Source organism: Xyrauchen texanus, chromosome 42 (genome assembly GCF_025860055.1).
Source record: "Xyrauchen texanus isolate HMW12.3.18 chromosome 42, RBS_HiC_50CHRs, whole genome shotgun sequence".
NCBI classification, from domain to species: domain Eukaryota; kingdom Metazoa; phylum Chordata; class Actinopteri; order Cypriniformes; family Catostomidae; genus Xyrauchen; species Xyrauchen texanus.
This window is the reverse complement of record NC_068317.1, coordinates 11,171,893-11,192,137: the sequence shown is the minus strand read 5'-3', so window position 1 is coordinate 11,192,137 and position 20,245 is coordinate 11,171,893. Positions and strand designations below refer to the sequence as shown.

Here is a 20,245-nt window from a genome sequence, read left to right as displayed (position 1 = left end):
CCTTGCAGTACATCACATCTCAAAGTCCTGCTGTTCATGAACTATAAAGAGGACACCATCATTGCTCAAGCCAAGTTCATTCATATTTTTCTCATTTAAATTGAAGCTGGGACTATTTAACATTTTTGATGGCTAAACAGTTCTTGACACAAAATTATAATATTATATATTTTGATGCAGTTCTATATTGACAAAGTTTTTGTTTTTTTATGTACCATATTTATTATGCATTGGGGAATTCCTTTTAAATAATGCATGATGTAACTAATAATTCATCTAATGACATTTGTACATGGACAGTGAGACATGATATACTTCATCTAAAGGGATTTCATGAGTTCACTGGTTCAATATAGTCCTGGAGAGCATTAAGGTAAACTGATTCGGTGTGCTGTACGTAACGGAGGGTCTCGTGCACAGGTATGGGCTTGAGTTCTGAGATCCCCCAAACCCCTGTACTATCTGACTAAAGTGAGAAATAGAAAGACAATATTTATATAACAATTGGTATAGACATTATAAATATAAAGGCGGAGATGGGGAGTTAAAGGGATGGCGGAAGACTCGTCACCGGTGCGAGGGAAGCATCCGCCTATATATCCTTGGGATATGATTGGCAGTCTTAGATGAACAAGCTCTTCACAAATTTACATTCAGAACTTCATTTTAAAAATAATTTTTTAATAATTACCATGCATGCAGACCTCATATTAAATGTGCAACTGTAATTAATTGCCTCTACCAGACAATTTATTACTTGAAAGGGGATTAGAAGAAATGGTGAAAAGTTAACATATATGCATATATAATTTATACACTCATCGGTCACTTTATTAGTAACATCTGTACACCTACTTATTCATGCAACTATCTAATCAGCCAGTCGTGTGGCAGCAGTGTAAAAATCATTCCGATACGGGTCAGTAGTTTCAGTTAATGTTCACATCAACCATCAGAATGAGGAAAATTATCTCAGTGATTTGTACTGTGGCATAATTTTTAGTGCCAGACGGACCAGTTTGAGTATTTCTGTATCTGCTGATCTCCTGGAATATTTATGCACAAAAACTCTAGAATTTACTCTTAATCACATCAGTAAGTAAGTGTACAGCTGTACCTATTAAAATGGTGAGTGTGTAACGATTCACTCATCTCACGATTCGGTTCGGTTCACAACAATGAATTCATGATTTGTAAACAAAGCCTGAATCAAAAAAGTTAAGATCAATTTTTTTTATTATTATTAAATTACTTTTAAGACTTTTGCAAAACAGTTCCTTCCTTCACTAGTAAAATGTAACAAAGAATACTGATCAGCCAAGCACAGGGCAATGGTGACACAAAATAAACATATTAATAATTCTGCTCAGCTGATAATACAGTATTATGTTAGATATATGCTTTCACATGATTACATGCTTTTAAAATATTGTAAATTAATATTGTATTTTTCTAAAATAGTGTTTCACTGGTTTCACCTCAAATACTCTGATGTAGGCTCTAAAATATAATCAGTTCAGACAGCACATTTGATATTAGGATTAGGCTACACTTAAAGGAATATTCCGGGTTCAATACAAGTTAAGCTCAATCGACAGCATTTGTGGCAAATTATGGATTACCACAAAAATGTATTTAGACTCGTCCCTCGTTTTCTTAAAAAAAAAGTTAAATATATGTTACAGTGAGGCACTTACAAATGAAAGTGAATGGGGCAATTTCTGGAGAATTTAAAAGCAGAAATGTGAAGCTTATAATTTTATAAAAGCAGTTCCATTAATTCTTCTGTTAAAACTGTGTTTTACTTATTTGAGCTGTAAAGTTGTATAATCATCATTTTTAACAAAGTTATAAAATTGACTATAACTTTACACAGAAAAGGTTAGTAAGTGATTTTGTTACACTCAAATCATATTCATATGCATATTCATTATGTTTTGTGGCTATACTTTTGAAACAGTGAGTATTTTAACATTTAAAAATTGCCCACATTCACTTCCATTGTAAGTGCCTCACTGTAACACAGATTTTTGCTTTTATTTTTAAAGAATAGGAGAGATGAGTCAAAATAATTTTTTGTGGTAATCAATATTATGCTACAAATGCTGTCGACTGAGCTAAACTTGTATTGAACCCGGAACATTCCTTTAAGTTTCTCTTGACAATAAAATTTGATATGAATTGAATCTGTCCATTTGATCCTAATATTTTGCCCAAATTGTAAATACATGTCTACTGATTTCATGGCATGTATACAAATACTTGTATCAAAGATTAATTAACGTACATTTAAAATATTTAAAATAAATTATTGCAAGTTATTTGAGATAATGTAAAGTAAATATATTTATGAAGATTTTTTTAATGTTTGTTGTAATGTAGCTCTACGATTAACTAGTTTAAAAAAAAATATTGATTCACAGCCCTAATATATATATATATTTGTGTGTGTGTGTGTGTGTGTGTGTGTGTGTGTGTGTGTGTGTGTGTGTGTGCTAAATACTACTGGAACTTAAAGAAATGGCATACATCAGATGCTCATTTCACCTAGATTACCTGACTGATATGTCAGCCGCTCTTGGTTGGAGGAGGTGGGACAGCTGACTGGGGCAGCTGCGTACCTGCTTTGTTTGTGGGTGGTGTGAAGTGACAAGCGGACACTGAAGGTTAACAGTTCAGCTCTCAGCAGCCTGACCTGCACTGAATGAAGTGTGAAACCTTTGGTTGCCGAGTGTTCGTTTGCAGACTAAACAAACATCCCTGCTGAAACCTTCACTGTTTATGTGAATGCTGTTGTTTTATGAATGTCCCTTAAAAAGATGGAGACGATTGTTGCTAAATTGTAGCTGTTCCAATTCCTTCTAAGAGTTTTCATTACGCAGACTGAATTATTAAACATGCCAAGATATTTTTATTTTAGCATAAAATGCATTTAACGATTTAGATTAAATTATTATATTCCAATTTAGAGTTTTTATAATTTTTTCTGAACATACAGTATCTGCACATACGCCCTGATATTTTTGGCCTAAAATCCAAAAGTCAACTACTTAGGCAACTATTTCGAGTCAATTACCTTCAAATTGGAGGCTAATTCACTGTCAGAAATCTTAAATGTTATTCTGTTGAGTTTTTGAATGGGTGGTTATAATCTACTCGCACTCTCATTATGGTTTCTCATAAATATGCTGAGTCAGGCTATTAAATTAGCCTTTTGCACTGTTCTGACTCATATGCAGAATGATATGAAATTACAAGCGAGACCTATCCTGCATTGCCAGTAAGTTTCAAAAGCGATTGAGCTTCCAGTGAGCGACTGGCCAAGAAAGTGACAGATATGTTATTTGTGGCAGGATAGCAAAGAGAGTTTACTTAACATATCAAAAGGCTTTAAGATTTGAGTTGTACACCACACTATATGCCCTACTGAATCACCTGCAATAAAGATGGAACCAATGTTACTTGACCCAGTACTGGTAAAATATTATATCCAGATTACATAAAAGTAATTAGTCTTGTGCATTTGTTAATAAGCTGGAGATGAGGTATTGGCATTAGTGTATTAGAATTAGGTTTATGTAGCTTAACCTATGATAAAGACATTACTTCAAAAGTAAAACTCCATATGCATTACACTCTCACACTAAATATCACAATATAAGTTAATGTTAAAGAGCTATTAGATGACTTATGAAACCAATGTATATGGGTCATGACCAGATCCATATGAATCTGTATCCACAGAACTCCTCTGAACATTTCTCAGCAAATATTGATATGTGATTGATTTAATTAATCATCATATTTTGATTGACAGGCTTAAATCCATTCTGCAGAATTCCAGATTTCACCCCCAAATTCAGTGCAGAATGTGCAGGATAAAGTTCACAGATTCTGTCAGGTTCTACTCATGACTCAGTTGTCTCACAGAGCAGTTTAACACATCATGAAAGCAGTGACCTTAAACTGTAAAGGTAATTTGTTGAGGCTGGACTTTACTGAAACATAAAGATTGGCTGGAGTAAATAGATCTGACTAAACAGATTTTAACAACTTCTTTGAGTGATACACTCAAGGTTTTCAGGCCGATGAGTGAAAGGTGGACATCTTTTACTATTGGAGTCCAAGTGTAAACAGAGCTTAAAAAACAACATGAAGTGTGGAGGAAGTGTGTGAGAGGATGTGTGCACATGTGCATAGTAAAGAGAACCAACAATGGAACATAGTTTCTATACACACACACACACACACACACACACACACTGTTTTGCCTGTGGTTTCTATCCGCTCTGTCTCCCATAAATTCCCCAGCATCAATGAACTGACACATTTATGTTTGACATTAAGGTTTAGTTCTTATATAACATTTGGTATTTTGGGTCTTTTAAATGTTTTTTTGGGAATGTTTTTTGTCAACTTTGGTATTATTTCAATGTCAACATCAGTGTCATTTAGGTTGGGTGTAAAAGTCCTTGCCAGGAATGCTGGGACCTTTCATTCGAAAAGCTAACCAATTAAAAACTTTTTGTAATATGTATTCATATTTTCAGTTTGCCAATTGCAATGTCTTACTAACAAAATGCATGGTAACATTTTACGTAAAGCCTGTATACTGTACCTACTGCATTTTTAACATGCTCCTCAAGCATTATAAAGGTTTTCATAATGCATTATAATGCAGAATGCATAATTCATAATACAAATAAAAAATGTATATGTGTTTTTCGAATGAATAACTTTACAAAGCAATATATATATATATATATATATATATATATATATATATATATATATATATATATATATATATACAGTAAATACTTTCAGTAAAGTGTTATTTTTTTTAATAAACCGATGTTTTTCTCAATGTTTCCTCATTAAATTAAAATAATAAAAGTAAATGTTCTGATCTGATGCCTTTTTATTGCCACATCAAATAATCATTGCCGGTTTTATAATTAAATAAACAAAAAAATAACAACAACAACAAAACTGTACATTTATTCCCTGATCTGTAGAGTTTTCATTAAAGGTTATAAGCATTATAATTATACGCATTGTTTGTCATTGAATATGACACGCCCCTTCTTCCTAAAAGAGAGAGTCTCCAAAGAGACTGTTGCGTAGTTGAGACCGTTGATATCAGTTGGAGCAGAAACGAAACATTGTGTTATCTTAAAGTGTTGTCAAATCTTTCAAAAGCAACATTAGTGTTTTACGCACTGCTCTCAACTATCATGCTCACAGCTTCCTGCTTCCCATATATGGGCTACCCTGTGACTACACCAGGACAGACAGGAAAGAAGTGCATAAAAGTCTTCTGACTGGCTAAACAATCGGCCCGCAGTCCCATTTTATTTTATTTTATTTTAAATAATTTTTTGCTGTTTTCTGGGCTGTCACAGAGAGAGGTGTTATATTTCAGGAAACCTACAGTATTTCAGTGATATCTGTCTTTTAATAGGGACATGTTCTCAGTGCAACAACTCTTATTACACTACTTTCCTATAGGGACCTTTTGCCTGCATCACCAAAACATCACCCTTTGTCCGTACTTTAAATGTCAATCTGATTCTGTTGTGGCGGAATTACCCGTCCCTCCCTCTCGTCATCATTGCCCTGCCTCTGAGGGTTCACGATGGGAGTTGGGCAAGAGAAGAGAAGAGGCACATAATTAATATGCCACGTTTGGGCAGCAGGGGAATGAGACACACGTGATTTGTGTTAGCTTCATCACGATGCCATATAAACGCAGAGCACGCCTCTTCTCAGGGAGCCGGCTTCTATTTTCCATGTGTGCACACACTGGCATCCTCGCAGGCCCAAGAGCAGTGCAGGAAGGGTTCGGCCGAGTTAGTCGCCTGGGAGGACAGCAGGCATTGCAGCCGATGGGCTAGAGGTCAGGCCGCCTTCCCCTCTCACCTTCAGCAGGCCTGGGAAGACAGGCCGCCAAGGACGCCAGCACCCATTTGCCTCGGACCAAGGAGGGGAACACGTCAAGTCAAGTCAAGTCAATTTTATTTTTATAGCACCTTTCACAATACACATTGTTTCAAAGCAGCTTTACAGAAGATCAGGCATTAACAGAAGATAAAACTGTAATGTCTATAATGTCGATGAGTCATCATTGTGTAATTAGAGAAAATACAATTTTGAATTGTGTTTAAAAATAAATAATTAAATAATAATTGTTTTAATAACCACAGTGAGCAAGCCGAAGGCGACTGTGGCAAGGAACACAAAACTCCATAAGTTTTTGGTTAATGAAGAAAAATAACCTTGGGAGAAACCAGACTAACATTGGGGGCCAGTTGCCCTCTGGCTAACATCATGAATATAATGTAAATATTACTTATGTATAGTGCAAGTCATGGTTTAAAATGATTAAACTAACTAAGTGTTAAGGGTCAGTGTTTAAACATAGATTTTGTATGAACCGTAAGATTAATGACTAATGTCTTTGAAGTCCATCCTGGATTAACTGCAGAAGTTCACATAGATGCAATTGTCCTTGTTAATTGACTGATGAAGGGCTTTCTGCGGCCGTTGGACCCCGCTCACGACTGTGCCATTCCATGGACACTTCCCCAACCTTCACAGAGCCATGTTTCACCACGAGGATGCCAGATTCCTGTGTTGTAGTACTCGAGATCGGTCTTAAGATCACTTTTTGAAGGTCTCGTCTCGGAATCGACTGCGTTTTTACTCTGACTTGTCTCGGTCTCAGACAAAGAGGACTTGGGATTTTATTTCAAGACCGGTCAAGACCACGACTGCAGGGATATCACTAACATTCCTGTGCATTGTCTGATTTATTTTTTAACATCATTCCTGTGATTTGGATGTAAAACTTCCTGCTTCAAATGCAAACAATAACTTGACTCATTTTTAATTAGAAATTTGTGTTACTGTTAACGGCTGTCACCCCTCCCTGCCCCCCTTCACACGCACTCCAAGAAAGTAAATGTGAGACAGGAGAAACTGTGGCTGTTTGAGAGATGTCAGACAAATCTTCTGTAATGCAATTTGGCTTAAACCAGTGTTCCCTTTACAAAAAGTTTCACTATGATGCTGCGCTGCTAAGCGCTACAGGGAACAACCCTTGTTGTGTCCAAGCTGAATAATGTGTGCAACATGTCAATGAACATTGACCGGAATTTATAGCCTCGGCTGATGTAATCATTAGATGCACCTGCGGCCAGGCTATAAATGGATATGTCACCAGGTGTCGTCAGAAACTCTTTTTTTCAGAGCGATTCTGTTTCTGCGCCTAGATTAGGGGGTAGCTCCCCTCGGGATGGGGTGCTTGCTTCACTTCACCCCTCCCGGTACCCCCTCGAAGCCCCTCCAGTCCCGCCACCTCTTGGTGTTTCGGGTTGCAGAGGCTTCCGTCAAAATTGGGCTGTTCCTGCATTTTATTCAGGACGCGAAACACTCAACAACCCCTCAACAGGAAGTGTTAAAATATAATACCCATCTCAGAGATCCTGGCAGCGTGGAAACTTCTGCCAGATATATTCTTTTCTGTGGGTCTTATAAGGGTGTCAGGATTTAATTCACTCGCCGCTTTTCCGTGTTTCAACGGCGTGTTCTCACTACCGTAAACCGGATTTCTTTTTATGTAAAAACAAAAAACTCAATCTCCTGGATAAAGGGGCCATGGTATGTGTTCCCCTTCCAGAGAGAGTTAGGTTATTACACTAAATACTTCCTGTTTCCCATGGAGGGTGAGGGGTGGCGTCTGGCTTAGATCTTAAAGCTTGAACAACCCGTGGGTGTTCAAGTCCAAGATGATGCCTGTCAAGACGGTCGTGACTCAAGCCCTACAACTCGTTTGGCTGGTCACCATCGATCTTATGACGCACTTCTATACTTAATTTAGAAGTTCTGCCACAACATGGAAAGTTCCTGAGGTTCGCTTCCGGGGGCGAAGTCTTCCAGGGTCAGGTTCTTTCACTCAGCCTAGCCCTTTTTACCCGCACATTCACAATGCATGATGTAGCGCTGGCTCCTTGCGACTCCGGGGCATCTGCATTCTGAATTATGTAGACGACTAGCTGATCCTAGCGCAGTTCCAGGAACTGGCAGTTCAGCACAGGAACATCGTCTTAGCTCATCTGTTTCATTGGGGTTGAGGCTCAAGAAAAGCGTCCTCTCTCCCACTCAAAACACTGTCTATCGGGGCATCGTATGGAGTTCAATCACAATGCAGGCACAACTGTCTCCCGCTAGGATTGAGTCCATTCAGATCACCCTGAGCAAAGTCAGGCTAGGTCAAGGTTGCACTGTTTCAGTATCAACGATTTCCAGGTCTCAGGGCGACCGCGTCCACGGTGATCCCTCTGGACCTTCTGCTCATGAGACCGTTTTTGTTGTGGCCAAAAGCCAGGGGATTTCTTCCAAGGGCCAAAACCCCTAGGCTAAAAAGGGTTACGCGCCTCAGGCTTCGTTCCCTTTCTATGTGGTTCAGACCCTGGTTTCCTGCCTTGGGTCCCACTCTAGGTGCATCTTGTTGTCGCAGGCTGCTAACGACAGACGCCTCCCTGACGGGCGGGATAGTGGCCATAAGTGGTCATCCAGCTTAAGGGGATAGGAGGGTGTCAGCTCGGTTGTCACAGTCACTGTCTCGGGTTGATGGCTGTATTTATGGCCCTGAAATACCTCCTCCTGAGGCTGCCATGTCTTGGTGCAGTTGGACAATACAGCGGTAGTCTCTTACATAAATCATCAAGGAGACCCACGTTCTTGTCAGCTGTATTTCTGACACGTCGGGTTCGCCTTAGGGCCCAGGGCAAGCGCCTGTCACTCAGGTCAATTATATCCCTGGATGCCCGTATATGGGAGCAGATTTACGGTCTAGACAGAAAATACCAACGGGGGAGTTAAGAACTCCACCCTAAGGTAGTAGTTGCCCAGAGTTCGCCAGCAAGGGTTTTTGCCTCTTACTGATAGCACCAGCTGGCCGAACAGGGCTTGGTTCTTGGAGCTAATCTCTTCCCTTGACGGCTCGCCTTAGGCGATTCGAACAGGAAGGATCTTCTATCTCAGGCACAGGGCAATATTTCATCCCTGCCCCAAATTGTGGAATCTTTCATGTTTGGCCCCTAAGGGTACCAACTGAGGGACACACGGCTCTCTCCTGAGGTTATCGAGACCTTTTTAAATGCCGGGCTTTTTCCACTTGGAACAAGTTTGGGTGAGATCTTAGGGCAGAAGAGGACCTCTTCGCCTCTATGAATAGCGCAATGTCTCCTCTACTTCTCCCTGAAATCACCCAGCCCCCTTGGGTCTGGACGTTAAGACACATACATGACCCAGAATGCGTCTGTATGCGTTTCTTTCCCCGGTTTCTCTGCTCCAGGAGTCTTGGCAATGTTCACCAGCAAGGGTCTTGCCTCCTATTAATGGCGCTGTGCTGGCCGAACAGGATGTTTCTCAGAGTTAAATCCTCTCCTCGATGGCTCGCCTTGGGCGATTCCGAACAGGGAGGACCTTCTCATCCTTGGCCCGAATTGTGAAACCTTTCATGTCTGGCCCCTAATGGTACCAAATTAGGTTCACAGGGTTTTCTCTTGAGGTTACCGAGACCATTTCAAGTGCTAGGGCTCCCTCCACTTGGAACTGACCTGGGTAGATTTTACAGGGCAGAAGAGGACCTCTTCACCTCTGTTGATAGCGCAATGTCTCCTCTCCTCGGGAGGGGCTGACCTGCATGCGTTTCCTTCTACTAAAGTTCTTATTACAGAACCAGCTAACTGCCAGTTTGCTTCAGTTCTGGATTTTCTGTAGAAAGAACGGTCAGCGGGCACTTGCCTCGCCACTGCCAGGTTCTGTGTGGCCACTGCGGTTTGCCACGGCTTGGTGGGCGGGGTGCCCTAAAAGAGGCATCCTCATTATTGCCCGGGCCTACGAGGCGTGCGGTAAAGCTTCGCCAGTAGGTTTTAGGGCACACTCTACCAGAGGGCTCTCCTCCTCTAAAACCTTGGCTAGAGGTCTCCCTCTGCAGCAAGTTTGTGATGCAGCAGGTTGTCCTCTCCGCACACATTCATTAGATTTTTATAGTTTGGATGTTCTGCCACTCCGGGCAACACTTCATCAGTTTTTATGACAAGTTTGTGTTGCGATAGGGTTCTCTTTGCACACATTCATCAAACTATATGGGTTAGATGCTTTGCCACTCCGGGCTCTTATGCCCTTGAGTCGACATCTCAAACTCATGTCTGGACAAGTTTGTGATGTGGCAGGCTGGTCCTCTCCCCTCACATTCATCAGTTTTTATGACAAGTTTGTGTTGCGATAGGGTTCTCTTCGCACACGTTCATCGAACTTTATGGGCTAGATGCTTTGCTACTCCGGACTCTTATGTCCTTGAGTCGACATATCAGCCCATGCCTAAACAAGTTTGTGATGTGGCAGGTTGTCCTTTCCGCACACATTCATTGGGCTTTTCTAGTTTGGATGTTCTGCACTCCGGACTCTTATGCCCTTTAGTCGACATCTCAGCCCATGCCTAAACAAGTTTGTGATGCGGCAGGCTGGTCCTCTCCGCTCACATTCATCAGTTTTTATGACACGTTTGTGTTGCGATAGGGTTCTCTTTGCACACATTCATCGAACTTTATGGGTTAGATGCTTTGCTACTCCGGGCTCTTATGCCCTTGAGTCGACATCTCAGCTCATGCCTGAACAAGTTTGTGATGCGGCAGGCTGGTTCTCTCCGCTCACATTCATCAGTTTTTATGACAAGTTTGTGTTGCGATCGGGTTCTCTTCGCACACATTCATCGAACTTTATGGGTTAGATGCTTTGCTACTCCGGGCTCTTATGCCCTTGAGTCGACATCTCAGCCCATGCCTAAACAAGTTTGTGATGCGGCAGGCTGGTCCTCTCCGCACACATTCATCAAAATGTAACGATTTAGATGTTTATGCTACTCCGGGCTCTTATGCCCTTGAGTCGACATGTCAAGCTCATGTCTGAGACCTCTGGCGTTTTTGTGAGTACACTGCACAACCGTAGGGGTCCGGACAGCCCCAAGTGCGGCGGCGTGGGTATTGCGTTCCCCGTATCGCTTAGCAGCACAGCATCATAGTGAAGCTTTTTGTAAAGGGAACGTCTCGGGTTACATGTGTAACCCTTGTTCCCTGAAAAAAGCGGAACGAGATGCTGCACTGCTTTGCCGCACTGGGACGTCCCAGGACTGCTCTTCAAAAAGAAGTATCTGACGACACCTGGTGACGTATCCATTTATAGCCTGGCGTCAACGCTAATTTAACATTGATATAAGTTGGAAAATGTGCCTCTGGTGGGTAAAGGACCATCCCAAATGTCCACAAATGTTGCTAAAACTGTGGATTTATTTCTATATATATGTTCAATAAGATCAAACAATGTATGAATACAATCACTGTCATAAAGACAAGTACAGGCGAAGGAAGAAAAAAAATATGTATAAACCAACACATTGTTTTTACATTAATTAGAGAAAGGAGACAAATAATTGAAAATATTCAAATAAATATATTTTTAACATATAAATTATGTTTTTTTTTTTAATAAGTCATGGGTCAGGAAATTTCAGCATATAAGAAAAGATAAAAATGTGAAGGATGTGGTTAGTTGACATATAGCGAGTATTAGCTATACATATTAGCTACCTATGTATTTACAGTTTTTTAGGGCGCTAGTTTCAGTTGCTTGCAATCTGTTTGCCAGCTAGCTATGTGCGCAAGTTACCTAATTTAGTTACCATATATTTTAGGATGTAGTTAATGCGGTGTTAACTTTGAGAGAGATTGAGGGGGCATGTAGTGTCAAATTGTTGTTCCCAATTTATGTTTTTGCTTGTGATAAACAGTGACGAGGCAGGCCTCATAAAGCTATATGTAGCTAATGTATATAAAGTTATATCAACCTTAGCTAATGTCTGCTCCAACATAATCGCTACACACTGTGGTAACGCTCCTCACTTGAGTGAGAGAGCTAGAGATGTGACAACAGAGAGTGGAGACAGATTTCTAGATTTAGCTATGTGGTTAACAAATTGCACACATATATACAAGACTTGTTGTTTATTCAAAATCAACAAAAAACTTACTATATTGTTTAATAAAAGATAGGGAAAAGTGATTACTTAAGAATTAAATAATTGTTTGATATATTCTGTACCTAATGGTGGTTTCTAGGTGAAGAGTCATCCAGAAAACCTGATGTGATGCTTGCACAACATTTTTTATGTTTTATGTGGATGGTAAAACTTGGAAAAGTAGTGTTGAATAAAGATATGTTGATGTGTTGATATCAGATCCTTAGTGTTTGTTTGTATTTGTTTGCTCATAGAAAACAAAGGAAATATTTTATTATTTTATCAAGACATTTCTCATGGTACACTGACACACACACACACACACACACACATATATATGGCAATAAAAAAGGTGAAAGAAGAGGTATCTTCATTAGTTTTCTGTGGGAGATTTTATGGGAATGAGGATCTTTCAGATAAATTTGAGGAGTGCCTATGTTTCACATGTTCCACATTTGATCATAAGTGTGTCATCCAGTGTGGGACTCGAACTGGACTGGTCTTGGTCTTGACTTTGTCTCGCCCTGCCTTGGTCTTGACCTACATTTATGCATTTGGCAGGCTTCGTCTCAACCCCTTAAAGTCTTGGTTTTGACTTGGTCTCGAAACACTCTAGTCTTGATCTTGACTTGGTCTTGGCTGAGGTGGTCTTGATTACAACACTGCCAGATTCCCCTTTATTTTGATCACCATTCCCACTGGACAATATGCTCCCCATTTTTGGAAATGTTATGTTTATTTATTTTTAATTTATTTTTATCCCATTTTCTCCCCAATTTGGCATATCCAATTCCCACTGCTTACTAGGTCCTCGTGGTGGTGCAGTTACTCACCTCAATCTGGGAGGTGGAGGAAAGTCTCGGTTGCCTCCAATTCTGAGACAGTCAATCTTATGCATATTATCATGTAGCTCGCTGTGCATGACACCGCAGAGACTCACAGCATGTGGAGGCTCATGCTATTCTATTTTACTCATGATTTGAAAGTAAATAAAAATGTAATGTTGTTCAATCACCTCTAGTATTTATTTCACCAGACCAAACTGCTGTGTTACATAGAACGAGGTACATAAAAGTCATTTTGCAAAAACTTTGTTATAGTAATGTGATTTTATCAGACCAGGTTGCTATTGTCTGACTTCAGAGGATTTTGAATGCATCACATTCTTGTCATTTGTTGGAATAAATTATTGTTATGCCTTTTATAGGATTAGGCGTAGGGGTGGGGTTAGGTGTTCGAAATATATATTTTACAGTGTAGTTTAAAGAAAATGATTGTGGCTTCATTTGCCTGCTAGCTACATGTTTTGTATTGTTTATTAGTGGATTAGTTTAGTGATGGGATTGGGTTAGGGAATCTAAAATATCAATATGATAGCATAAGTATATTGAAAAATATTTTTGGTTAAACGGCCAATAAATTTGACTCGGTCTCGAGACCCACTCCGTTCTTGCTATCTTGACCCAGACTCAAACTAGTGTGAAATCAGATTTGCATCACCATTTTGCACTTGGTGTTAATAGCACCTGCCACACATCGCAGCTATTTGCACTCCAGTAGTCTGGAGTTAACAAATACATTAAAGACAAACTTAGTGCAAATAGCCTCTGCCTAGAAATAATTGTCACTCTCAACTGAATTTTCAGTCATCATAGCTTGCACTTGCATATCTCCTGATATTTGCATCCTACATGAACTGAACGTTCCAAACAAAAATATCTAAACTTGGACTGGACCCCATTATCAAATGGTTTGTGGTTTGTCTGCTGTTCGTGATTTTTTTCATTTCTGGCTTTAAGCTTGGGTGAGTGACTCATTAAATCAAAGGTCTTAGTGGTCTGTTTGGCTGCCAGAGGTTTGAGATTTTCTCAAACATTGTTTAAGCACAGAACCCCAGATCGTACGAGCGCCATGGCGACTCTGACTCAGACATTCACTAAAGGGCACTATTGAAAACTGAAAGCAGAGACCGAAAATCAGTCAGCTGGCTTCAAAAGTGTCTGCAACACCATTTGAGTACGTCTGACATCCAAAACATTTGAAAAGATTTATTAGGATATTTTATGGCCAATAATTTGATGAATTTGAAGCATTTAAAATCAAATGCACGTGTTCTTCGTAATGACTCACTTGCATAGTAACTGCCATAGTCACCCTAACCCAAACATAAACCTACTTTTTGTAATATTGATGTATTGTGTCAAATAAATCAAATAAGTGGAACCAAATAATCCCAGAAGTATACATTTCTGCCATTCTATCAATCTATTTTTTTAGAGGATTTTATTTGAGTTTTTCCTTGAGATCAAGATTAAGCTATAGTTATTCCCATTGTTTGCTTTACTTATAGTATAGGTGTAGTTTAGCTATTCACATATAAATTATGGGTTGTTAGTTAAACTAACAAGACAAGCACATTTGGAGAAAAAACAATGGAACTTGATTAGAGGCATTTGCTTGAAGAGAATTTCCAAATTTCCAGTTTATTTGAAGTGCAGTCAAAAGATTTTCTGAAAAGGTCAATCAAACTCAACACGCAAAAGATGAAGGTGTTACTCAGTTTAACAGGCATGATTTGTACATTTGAACAGTCACAGTTTTAAGTAGCAAATTTGATGAAATTAAGCAGTTTTCCCAAATTATTGCACTACATCAGTATTAAAACAAACAGTTTTACAGAGTTTTGCAATGTAATTGTGATATATTGGTTCAGTGATTGTCATGTGCATAATATTTTTTTATATTTTTTGATAATTTGTATTGCCTGAGATTGCAGCTGTTTGTTTGCATGGATCAAAAGGCAAAATGTACAGTATTTTACATAATTATATTTTTATCTATAATATCTCAATGACTGTTTTAATGAAAATCCTCAAACAAGCCTTATTTTCAGTAGTGTTACACACTTTGGATAAAGCCAAAGTAACAGGTGTGTGTGTGTGTGTCTATATATATACGTATATAGATATACATATAATGTTGAATGTTTACAATATATTTACCGTTACTTGCGCTTTGCTGAATTATGTCAATCAGCAGTGCTCATTTATGTGTTCCCAAATGGTTATCTAGTTAAGGAAACCCAGATAACATTACAGCGGTAGCACATGTGATATTGCCCTAATACTTTTATAAATAAGGTTTAATTATCTGTCAGAAATTATCATCCTTAAATCCTGTTTACAAACACACTGTACTATTCTTAGTATTGTTTCAATCCCAGAATGCCCCTGTGAGATACTTACACTGCTTAACATCAACAACATCAGGCAGGTGACGGCCCATATAAGCGTGCACCCAAAAATACGCCTAACCCCAGATTTCATACAATAGTGCCGCTCATGCTAGCTTAAACCTGCAAAACGTGTACACTGCTAATGAGTGGCAGTTTTTGCAGCACGGCAAGGAAAATAAACCGAAGGTCATTCAGGGGTGCCGTATTTGTAATGGCTAGCAGCCCAATGGTTTCGCTCTAAACACTCAGTGTGTCCCAAAAACACAGTTGATTAAGTGGTCTGCACCTCACATCGCTGCCAATATCAAGTTGCCATATGGGAAGTGTTAATGGATGGCTAATCCTGTTAATACCACAAATAGGCTCCCTTATGAGACTCCTATTCAAAATCACTGCAATGAAACAATAAGGAAATGGCCGACAATATGAAACTGACTTAATATTTTTGCCCAAAATGCCCCACCCTTGAAACACAAGCAGAATGCTGAGAGGATGTTAGCTTACACACAAACAGTCCAGCTTTAAAAACAGTTCCCTTTCGCGGAACTCGAGCTGCAGATGATCGCTATGGGACACCATCTGATTGTCACGTGGTCTGAAGCCCTTACACAATCACAGGAATTTATTGGCTGATGGCGTTTAAGCAACGCCCCCTAGGGAGCTGCGTCACAGGCTCCATAAATGCGCTCGCTTTTGTGCCATCAAGTTCGATTTTCTGTTCTACAGTGCACAAATTGTCTAAGCCCGTGTTTGTTTCTAGTAACTCACATCGAAGCAAGGAGTATTTTACTCCCTTTTGAGTGGCAAACACATAAGGACGATGTTGCCACAGTGTAAATTTCAGAGCAATTTCAACGTGTTTTTTGTTTCCAAAAATGACATGTAACCGACGAGGACAATGGAGCTTTGTTGGGGCTCGCAATTTCTCACCACAAAGCGCTATCCCCACTTGTTCCAGTTGTATGGCCTCCAGATTTGGAGCTGTTTGGGATTTCGGCATTGTGTCTGAGAAGATAGGAGTGCGAATGGACACCGGAAACCTCTTTGTGTTTGTTGCCCTACCCCTAAGTGAAATGCGTGACATGCTCTGAGGCCTAGCTCGGCATCTATTTTCTGATGAACAACACGTGCGAGAGACCATGCGTGTCATGATCCGTCGCCATTAAATAAAACGCTTTATGGGAGAATTCGTCATTGACGGTAAGGAAACAAAATGGGCCCCTTCTTCTGTGAGGTCTTTTTCTGTGTCATTCTGGGAGAATGCACATGAATAAGGCAATGGAGGAGCGGCCTCTCGATCCCCTCCCCGTTCGAAGCTCTGCTCGTGGCGGAGCCTGGCTGCAGAATCACACAGTGAACGTAATCACCACACACTGTCCAACCATAATGAATGCTGGGGCCATTGTGGTGAACCAGTTTTCTTAAATAAGCATTCTCCCTAATGTTCACACACTCTTCCCCATTGTAAATGCATTTCAGGGCACTCATCATTTATGCCTGAATACAATAAATGCAGAAACATAATTAAATCCCATTCAACCAACCACAGTAGTAGAGGTGCAAAGGTTCCTCTCCGCTGTGCCGTTGATTGTGGGATAGTCCTGAAAAGTAAGCCAAGTGCGCCATCTGGTGTATACATGTCACGCTACAGGTGAGAGTCAGGCATTAATTCCTCTGTATGACATCAGCAGCTTGGCAGCAGTTGCAGGGCATTTCGAACTGGATGCTTCGAAAGAGCATGGTTATGTCATTCAGTTCAGGTGGGCTCCGCCAATATTCAATGGTTCTGTTCCAATAGGTGTCTCTTTTTGGGAAGCCCCATTTTAAATTCAGGAAATTTTCCTCTATCTTAGATAAAGGGGCAATAGAGGAGATTTCCCCTTCTCAGAGAAAATGTAGTTTTTACAACTGTTATTTTCTGATACTGAAAAAACGGCCTCTTGCATCCCATTCTGGATTTCAATTTCACCCTAATGAAATCTCATTTCAGAATGCTGACGCAGAAACAAATAATGTCACAAGTACAGTCAGGGGACTGGTTTGTGACAATACATTTGAAGGATACTTATTTCCATATTCAGATTATGCCGAAACAAAACAGGTGTTATCTCAGATGCACTTTTGGGGGCAAAGCATGCCAATTTGGACTTGCACTGGCACCACGCATTTTCCAAAAATGCATGAATGCAGCTCTGATGCCCTTGAGGCTTCAAGGCATCCGCGTTTTGAATTACATTGACGATTGTTGGTGTTAGCTCACTCAGAGACTTTGGCTGCCCAACATAGAGATGTCATTCTCAGCCATTTGAGCAGTCTAGGGCAGAGTGAAATCCTAGACAAGAGCATCCTGTTGCCAGGGCAACAGTCTCTGTTTCTAGGTGTGGAGCTGAACTTGCAGGGGATGCATGCATGCCTTTCTCAAGCTCATGTTCTGTCATTACGGCAGTGTCTAGCGATGTTCAGAGTGGGACATCTTCTCCCTGCGAGAACATTTCACAGGCTTTTAGGGCTCATGATCATGGTGTCCACTGTCATTCCCCTGAGAATGTTGCATGCGAGACCTTTAAAGTGCTGGATGAACTCCACAAAGGGAATTCAACCACTGAACGCATGTGCTTTGTCCCTTAAGAGTGACGCGTGGGTGCTACTAAACTCTGATCCCATGGAAATGGACCTATCTTCTGATGTCAGGCTTTCCATTGGGTCAGTTGTGTCGCCATAAGGTAATAACAACAGACTCCTCCTCCACAGGTTGGGGCACTGTACATGAAGGTTGTCCAGCCTATGTAATCTGAATGGGCCAGCGGCTATATTGGCACATAAACTTGCTGGATATGCTCATGGTGCTGCTGGCGTTAAAGTTTTTTCTTCTGGAGATTCAGGACAATCATGCCCTCATCTGGTCGGAGAAAAGGACGGTGGTGTCCTACATCAATTGCCATGGAGGGGTGCGCCCTTGTGCCATGCTAAGGCTGGCACATTGCATTCTTCTATGGGCACGGGAAAATGTACTGTCCGTACGATCCATACATGTTTCAGGCTGGTTGATCTTGGGGGCAGATCCCCTGTCCAGACAGGGTCTGATGCCTGGAAAATGGATATTACATCCTCAGATAATGGATCAAATCTGGAGGAGGTTCAGCAGAGTGGAAGTTGACCTGTTCACTTCAAGCAAGACATTCCACTGTCCCCTCTGGTTTTCTCTCTCGCCCCGGTTCCACTGGGCATCAATGCGCTGGTGCATCAGCGGCCAAGAGCGCGTTTCCACTGATCAGTCTGCTGCACGCAGGTCTGCAGAGGGTTCGGGAGGATCAGGTTCGGCTTCTGTTAGTGGTGCTGTACTTGCCATCTCAAGAATGGTTTTGGACTCTTGTCTCTCTCCTGGAAAATATGCCTTGGTAAATGCCAGTCAGAGCGAACATGTTGTCTTAGGAACAGAGCAGTATTTTGCACACCTTGCCAGACTTGTGGATGTTATGGGTGTGGCCCCTCAATGGGGGTGCTCTTTTAAATAATGTTTTATCCCCCTCTGTAGTTGATACCATTCTAAATGCTAGAGCTCCATCACCGAGGAGGCCTAATACATTTAATTGGAATATATTTGCTTCTTGGTGTACAGTGCAAAGTGAAAATCCGGTGCCCTGTCGGTACTAGAGTGGTCCATTCAAGCCCTTGACAACAATTACTGAGAAGTTTTTGACACTCAAAACGGCACTGCTAGTGAAAAGGTATGTCTCGGTTACATACGTGACCTTGGTTCCCTGAGGACAACAGGATGATGCTTAGCTGGAAATATTATCTGGCTGCTGCAAAGGCTTGTGCCTTTTGCAGAAAATTTGACATGATGACGAGGAAGCACCTTTATGGAGCCCGTGACATAGCACCCTAGGGGATGTCGCTTAAGCGCCATCTGCAAATAAATTGCCGCGATTTTATAAGGGTAGACCATGTGACACTCGGATGGTGTCCCATATCGATCATAAGAAGCATCTCGTTCCCCTCACGGAACCAAGGTACCTAACCGAGAAAGTATTCTTAGTATTCATATTAAGAAATATGCATAAGACAGACACATATGTAGATATGTGAACGTATTATACCCATATATAACCCCCAAATTAAGTAAGACTTTTTTTTTTGCTTGAAGAAATTAAGTCAATTTTTGGAAAATATATTTTTTTTTTACATTGCGAAAAATGCAGCTAGGAAATTGTTCATCATGGTTGTGTTTGTCATACTGCCTTTAATTAATTCACTTATTTATTTATTTAAAATAAAGTTGTATTATGATAACTGTTTTACATAATGAATTGGAACTACTAATGAAAACATTTAGAAAAAACTGCTATATGCGCGCACATAATGCATTGTTAATGAAAAATGTGTTTTATTATCTTTAAATTGTCATCACTAGGCAAAAAAACTAAACTGCATAATTTTCTTTATCCTTTATTTTCCTTATGGATTTTGGACCCAGACATGTTTTCAATAAATTCACCCAGTTATTTGGGTTTTATAATTATTTTGATAATTTCTATCAAATGTTTATATCATGCAGCCTTAAAAAATATCATGAATCCTCCAAATAGTGCTGTATGCCTTAGTTTTTTTTAATGCTGGAGACACAACGTTTTTCTTGTGGTCAGGTTTAGTCCACAAAGGGGACAGAGAGAATGTTGCCCTTTACAGTTAAACCATATTTAATTTCCAGATTTGGAAAAGCCAGGATGTGGCTTCAAATGAGACAAGCCAAAGCAAAATCTCCTTTCCTTGCTTCTCGTTGCACAGAGTTAACATTGCACAATTTGTCAGGGAAAACAAGGCTTATGTCTTCATCTTTGAAGAAACTCAATGGTTCACAACGCACAGTCCTTCAAAGAGACAAAATTATACCATGTTTTTGCTCCTTCAGACCAGTCCAACGC

At 40.3% G+C, this 20,245-nt stretch overlaps 1 pseudogene; it reads left to right on the top strand.

Annotated features, from left to right (window-relative positions):
• Positions 1-20,245, top strand: part of LOC127635137 (piezo-type mechanosensitive ion channel component 2-like) — a 164,722-nt pseudogene that overhangs the window by 13,109 nt on the left and 131,368 nt on the right.